This window comes from Mus musculus, chromosome 2 (assembly GCF_000001635.26).
Source record: "Mus musculus strain C57BL/6J chromosome 2, GRCm38.p6 C57BL/6J".
NCBI classification, from domain to species: domain Eukaryota; kingdom Metazoa; phylum Chordata; class Mammalia; order Rodentia; family Muridae; genus Mus; species Mus musculus.
This window is the reverse complement of record NC_000068.7, coordinates 169,293,954-169,300,693: the sequence shown is the minus strand read 5'-3', so window position 1 is coordinate 169,300,693 and position 6,740 is coordinate 169,293,954. Positions and strand designations below refer to the sequence as shown.

The 6,740-nt window shown below is 46.0% G+C and overlaps 1 long non-coding RNA gene across 1 annotated transcript; it reads left to right on the top strand.

Moving 5' to 3' along the window:
* Positions 1–2,237: 2,237 nt before the first annotated feature.
* On the top strand, positions 2,238–4,923 carry Gm46788. The gene is made up of 2 exons (XR_001783624.1): positions 2,238–2,342; positions 4,561–4,923. It is a non-coding gene; the product is annotated as a predicted gene, 46788 (long non-coding RNA).
* The last annotated feature ends 1,817 nt before the right edge of the window (positions 4,924–6,740 follow it).

The window sequence follows — 6,740 nt, the reverse complement described above, 5'->3', positions numbered from 1 at the left end:
ATTTTATATTTTCCCCACTGTGATCACTCTGCTTTTGTGACTATGTATTGGTTTCCCTGGCAACATGTAGACTTGGAGCTGATTGGTCAGGTTGCTGCGTTCGTTGTGAGAGCCACGGGCCCAGTTTGGAGTGGCAATCGTTCACATACTAACCAGAGCTGCACAGACAAGCCTGGTCAGGAAAATCCAATTGAGTTAGAACATCTGCATCACCTCGGCCTGCCAGGGAGGGGAGCGCACACCCCCACACCCACACCCACCCCTCTGCCGCACCTGCTGTGCAAATGTCCCCATATTGCTTTGGAGCTGATTCAGGGGCTCAGTTAAGTCTTTGCTATAGCTGTTAGGAAATGTGTTTAGTGACGGTATGTTTGGCCCAGAGCTCAGAATCTGTTTATCAATGATAAGAAATGAATCTTTAGGCTTGGGGAGTTATCTCAGTGGAAAAAAAAATGTTTGACTCACAAGCATAATGGCCTGAGTTGAATCCCCAAAGTCCTCATTTTAAAAGAAAGGCTGAGCAAGGGGTTATGTGCTTGCAATCCCAGCACTGGGGAGGCAGAGACAAACAGATCCCTGGAGGTCACTGGCCGGCAAGCCCAGCCTGCCTGCTGAGCTCCAGGCCAGTGAGAGACCTTGTCTCAAAAGCAGACAAGGACAGGGCCTAAGGAAGAGGCCTCAGGTTGTTCTATGGCCCACGCACACGAGAGACAGAAAGAGGGGTGGGAGAACTGACCAATTTCTGGGCGCTAGGGTTAGAAGCTGCTTCATAGATGGAATTTGGGCCTCCCGCGCTATCAGGAGTAAGTCATTCGCTCAGACAGATGTGTCATTTTTCCAAACTAAATCTCATTCATAAGGAAAGATTCTCCTCGCAAGAATGCGGTCACAGGAGTGCGTCGCAAGGAAGACTTAAGCTGGAATAAAATTACAACCCAGTCCGCCCTAAAGAGTGGGTTATTTACTCAATATTTCTCACATGTGCTTTAATTATATGAATGAGCCTCTATTTAAGCACTAGTTGCCTTGAGTACTGGTCACCCCTCTACACAAATCTTTGTTGCCCCCTGAATAAAAAAATAAAATAAAAGACCTCAGCAAACATCGAAATGTGTGGTTGCCTCACACAGCCATACTGTAACTTTTTTATTTTTTTCACTTACCCTACCTGGTTCACTTTTTGCAGTTCTTGTATTTTCGGAGGAAGTTTATCGTTGGCACATGGAGCGGCTTCGTTCTGCAGTAGAACGCATTTGGCTGTGCTCTGGAGCCAGCCTAGTCTTAATATAGACAGAAATACAGGCACTGGCAAGTACTTGCTTCTTACCTGGGCTAAGCATTGCAGGCTGCTCGGCACAGTCAAGCTAACATGTAGGCCGTCCAAAGAAGGGGAAAGAAATCAGAGAGCGAGGCAAGACTCATTCTCCAGATATTCTTTCCCACAGACGGATTTCATAGTAATAATCAACGCCTCTGCAGTGTCTGTATGTGTGTTTGTGTGTGTATGTATGTGTGTGAGTGTGTGTGTGTGAGTGTGTGTGTGTGTGTGTGTCCCTTCTAAAATTCTTAGTACCACCCCCCCCACCCACCTTTAAGAAAAAAAAATCTTGTTAATTGTTTGGAGAGCAAAGAAAGTTTCATCCAGTCAGTGAACCAACCAAACAACTCCTTGGGCTCTTGTCAACAAAGCCAGTGCTGCCAGCTTCGACCGACACACGTGTACTCTCTGGGATTTCACACGAGGCTGAATTTTCTTCACATCCTGTTTTTGCCAGATTATCTATCAGTTATGAATATGAATAAAATATGGTTGATAAATGTGTGCATTTCCTTTGGATTTGCGCACGAGGTGAACATTCCCCCCCCCCTTGGTTGGTTTGACTTGGGATTTTTGAGTCATAGTCTCACTCTGGAACTCACTATGTACCCCAGGCTACCCGCCTACCTCAAGAGTACTGGATTTATAGTCATGAGCAGCATACATTTAAACACTTTAAATACACCGTTGTCATCACTCTTCTTGATCTGTCTTTACTGGGTCTGTGCTCCCAATCCCAGGGCAGGCTGTTTGGGCTTCTGCCCCCCAGGGAACACTGCTTACTCCAGGACCAGGTCTCCAGGGAATGACTGCCATTTGGCCAAGAGGCCTCAGGTCACTAGACGCTCCCATGGACCCCTGGCTTTGGGCTGCCCCTCCCTGATTGGTCCTCAGACCTGCCCATCAGAGGCTACCACTCTTGATATCCCCAATGCTAGAACTCTGAGTCCCAGGCAAGTGTCCAAAACATCATATTCAGATTTTCAGAGAAGACGCAGCAGCACGAGGAAAGGAAACACTTATTGTAAGTCTGTGGGAATGGAATTCACTGAAAGGAAAAGATAATGAGGTCAAAGCCAGAGGTGGGGACGGGAGGAAACAGCGAGGCTTCATTTGGAACCAGTGGAGGGAACTCAAAGAATAGGATCCCAATGAAAGGCTCAACGCAAGCGCAGGGACTAGGCGCGGGGGTTGCGGAGGAGACAAAAGGACGCAGGCATTAATAAAGCAGAAGAGAAAATGAAAACACGACACAAAGCCCCGTGGTTCCACATACAAGCCAGGGTACATACAAACGCCAATAAAAGCAGAGAAAGGAGGAACAAAGGGCGTCATAGCAACCCCGGAGAGTGCCGTTGTGCTACAAGCTGCAGCGCACATGGTCATCCATCAAAGGCTCTCCACACCCAAACACACGTCCATGCCGGCCGGGATGGCTATGCCTCCCTAGCCAGAGGAATCCAGGCCCTGGCAACACACACTTATCTCCCTCTCTTTACCCTTCCCTCCCTCTCTTCAAACTCAAGCCAGTTTTGCACAAAGCTTCCCTGTTTCCTGACAGCTGCCCCTGAAAGGCAGAGAAATCCAACCTGGACCCAGAGTCGCATATCCCAGATTATACTTCCCCAAATTATTCCAGATCAGGACAAAGTATAGCTTTCCCTTATGCCCTGAGAGAGAGAGAGAGAGAGAGAGAGAGAGAGAGAGAGAGGGAGGGAGGGAGGGAGGGAGGGAGGGAGGGAGGGAGGGAGGGAGGGAGGGAGGGAGGGAGGGAGGGAGGGAGGGGGAGAGAGAGAGAGAGAGAGAGAGAGAGAGAGAGAGAGAGAGAGAGAGAGGCTCTGCTAGTTAAAAACAAAGAGCACATGAGTTTTTGCGTGCCTGTGCAGAAATCAAACATCCCACCACTAGGATGCATGAGAGATTGTGCTTCCTACTAAGAGGCACAGCTAGCTCATTTCCCTAATTCAAGAGAAGGACACTCATTTCCTCCCATCCCTGCCTTCCCCTGCGTTACATCTCTCCTCTATATGAACATCTCGTCCCACTTCCTGGAGATTGGAGTCAGAAAGTACTGGGAATCTAGAGGAATGAAGGGCGAAGCAGGAAAGGACAGATTGGCCAGCAAGACCCAGAAGGTGGTAGGAAATCAAATGGAGCTTTTAAGAGACCCTAATGGAGATATTGACACGTCTGCCTGAGAAGCTAAACTTAGCCCTGTGTAAGGCACACACAGGCTTTCTCACTTTATCTCTGCATTTGGAAAGTTTCAGTGGCTGCTGCCCTATGAATATTTATTAATGTGTGTGAATCAGAACCTGCGATTATTACTCAAACTCTCTTTTCTACCTTACAAGCTTCAACTCAGAAGAATAAAAACACATCTGCTTTAGCGCTTCCCATATTTTATTCAATGTTTGAACAGCTTTGCTGTAAATATCTCATCCATTACGATTCAGTTGTGACTGTATCGGCTGCACGTCTCCTGTTTTACCGCTGTCATCGCAGTGGAGACAACACACTGTTAATTCCGTTAACTAACAACTTCATTGTTCCAGCTACGCAGCGCTCTCCCGTTTGTTGGGTCCACATGTTAAGAGAGAATTGGTTATAATGGGTGAGGTACTTTCTCTTTGTTCACATGAGTGGGTCTTTTTGTCTGAGATTGTTGAGGAGTATCTTGCCATGGAAGAAATTAGTAAATTGAAAGGCAGGGCCAGATCCAGTGGTGTTGGGAGAAGAGGTGGCAAACTCCCCCAAGAGATCCAGCTGGGGAAGATGAAAGCATTCTGGGAGCTTTGGGTGGGACTCTGCAGCCAGCTAGCTCAAAGCTCAAAGCTCATAGAGCCTTGAAGCTCTAGAGTAGTGATTCTCTTCCTTTCTGTAATGTGTGGTACTCTGCCAGGGGAGGAAGGGTGCACCCTGGATCCACACACAAGATTTGGAGTAAGTAGAATTAATTCCTCATCTCCGATGGCTGCCCATTCAGGAGACCAATCATCCTTGATTTTTAAGTCTTCAAGTGTTTCCCTGGAAGCAAGGCATTCCCAACTAACTTGGAGGAACTTGAGAAGAGTCCTAAGTTGGTCGTCCTGCTGACACTGGAAACGTAGGTGATAGGATATGAATGAACAGACAGTTGAAAAACTGAAGCCTCATCCAAAGGGCTGAGGGACTCCCCATCATGTTGTTGGGAAGGTTAAGGAGGGATTGTTAGCTTGACAGCCATGCCATTGCCATTTCAGTGACAGTTTCTGCTGCTGCAACACTGCCCCGCGCCATGCCACTCAACAAGACCCCGGAACACAATGTCACCTCACAAGCACCAGATGACAAAGAAGCATCTCTGGCCCACCCCCGCTGTCTAAATGTCCCCTAAGAGCGGATGATGAAGAGGACTTGATTCCAACTTGGAACTCAGGCTGTAAGGGAATCTAGGAAAAACGGGCTTTGAGGTTTCTAATTTCTCCAAAGAAAAAGGGGTAAGCAGTGTGCAAGAAATGGGGATTTGTGTGCCTATCATCAAGGCTCCTGTGTCCCCATGGCTTGGGAAATGCTCATGGCTTTGATGGTGGAGTCCGGTTTCATTACAATGCACTGCTTCTGGATCCCTGGGTCTGTAACTCTTTCTTTTAGTTTAGCTAAAATCCAATAACTAAATGGTTTGGATACAATGGACAAATGCTTTATGCCACTGAATGATGAATTCACAGGAAACGTGAAACAAATCTGCCTATAATCTGTGAGTTAGTTGGTTTTTTGTTAGTGTTATTTATTTATTTTTTTTTGGTTTAATTTTTTTTTTTCGTTTGTTTTTGTTCTTTTGGTTGGTTGGTTTTGGTTTTGGTTTTGGTTCTGGTTCTGGTTTTGGTTTTGGTTGGGTTTTTGTTTTGTTTTGTTTTCCCATCTCTATGAACAAGTGCTCAACAGGAAACAGCTTAGGGTGGTATGGTTTGAAAGTACTACCTACCCTCATGAGACCACATACAGGTGGGAGCAGCTGTAACAAAGTCAGACCCCCAAGTGACCCACTTTCCCCAGCTAGGTCCAGCGCCTAGAGATTCTACACCCTTCCAGAGCAACATCTTCAGCTGGAAGGACATGCAACTATCAAGGCATAAGCCTTTGGAGAACATGTCACATTCAAACCATAGCACTCCTTAAGGTCCCCAACTTCCAGAAGCTAGAGAAATGGTCAGTGGTTCTCACAGAGAACTTACCACTCTTCCACAGGGCTGGAGTTGCATCCCCAGCACCCACCTGGTGACTCAGTTCCAGGACATCTACTGTAAGCTCTCTTCTTCTTCTTCTTCTTCTTCTTCTTCTTCTTCTTCTTCTTCTTCTTCTTCTTCTTCTTCTTCTTCTTCTTCTTCTTCTTCTTCTTCTTCTTCTTCTTCTTTTTGGTTTTTCGAGACAGGGTTTCCCCCTGTAGACTAGGCTGACCTCAAACTCAGAAATCTGCCTGCCTCTGCCTCCCAAGTGCAGGGGTTAAAGGTGTGTGCCACCACTGCCTGGCAAGGCTACCTGCCCTCTATAAGAGTATCCTCAAATAGAAAAAGTATAGAGAAAATATTTTTTCTAGAATTTCAACTCTGGGACAATTGAGAGATTGCTGAAAAGGAGGTGAGGTCTCTTCTCGCCCTGCTTTGATTTGCTGGCTGTTGGCTTTTCCTCTTTTAAAATCCACTTCTGAGTATCTACCTGCGTGGGCTCAGCCCCTGATAGGCTTTGTTCAAATTCTGGATGAAGATTCACCGCCTGCCCCCAGCACTCTCACCTAGCTGACTTCTTTGTAATCACACATCTAGGGAATAAACAAGAAGAACTGTGTGTTCGGAAGGAAAGTCATAGATCCTGGCTCGTGTCTGACCTATTCATAAGAAAAATAGAAAGGAGAAAAATATCAACCTTCAGAAGGTCATTGGAGCCTCCTGATATCAAAACACAAATGAGCCGAGTGTCTGAGGAAGCATCCTGGTTCATCAGAGGTAATTTTTCTAAGACACAGCTCCTTAAGGAAAAGCTCCCTTCGTTGCGATTCTGAATCTGTCTCCTGAGAAATCTTGGATGGCTGCTGATTCTTTTGCATTCCTTGACGCCCTTAACTTTCTGGCTGCATGTTAGAAATCATTTTAAATGAATTGAATAAAATTCACAAGTGTTATGTGCCAGCAGATGATGAACTCACAGGAAATATGACTCAAACCCACTTTTTTCATTTTGTTTTCCCCCCCGTAATAAATAGAAATGAACAAATGCGGCTTTAATGACATCTCGGAGCGAGAGCTTTATTGATATATCATCAGTTGGAAGCGTGTAACGCTTTCGTAAAATAAACTCCATTCTGCATATTTATAACCAGATTGAAAAAGGTGTGTTTGTTATTTTGCGTGACATTTCCTAACGATAGTGACGTTTTCTGTAT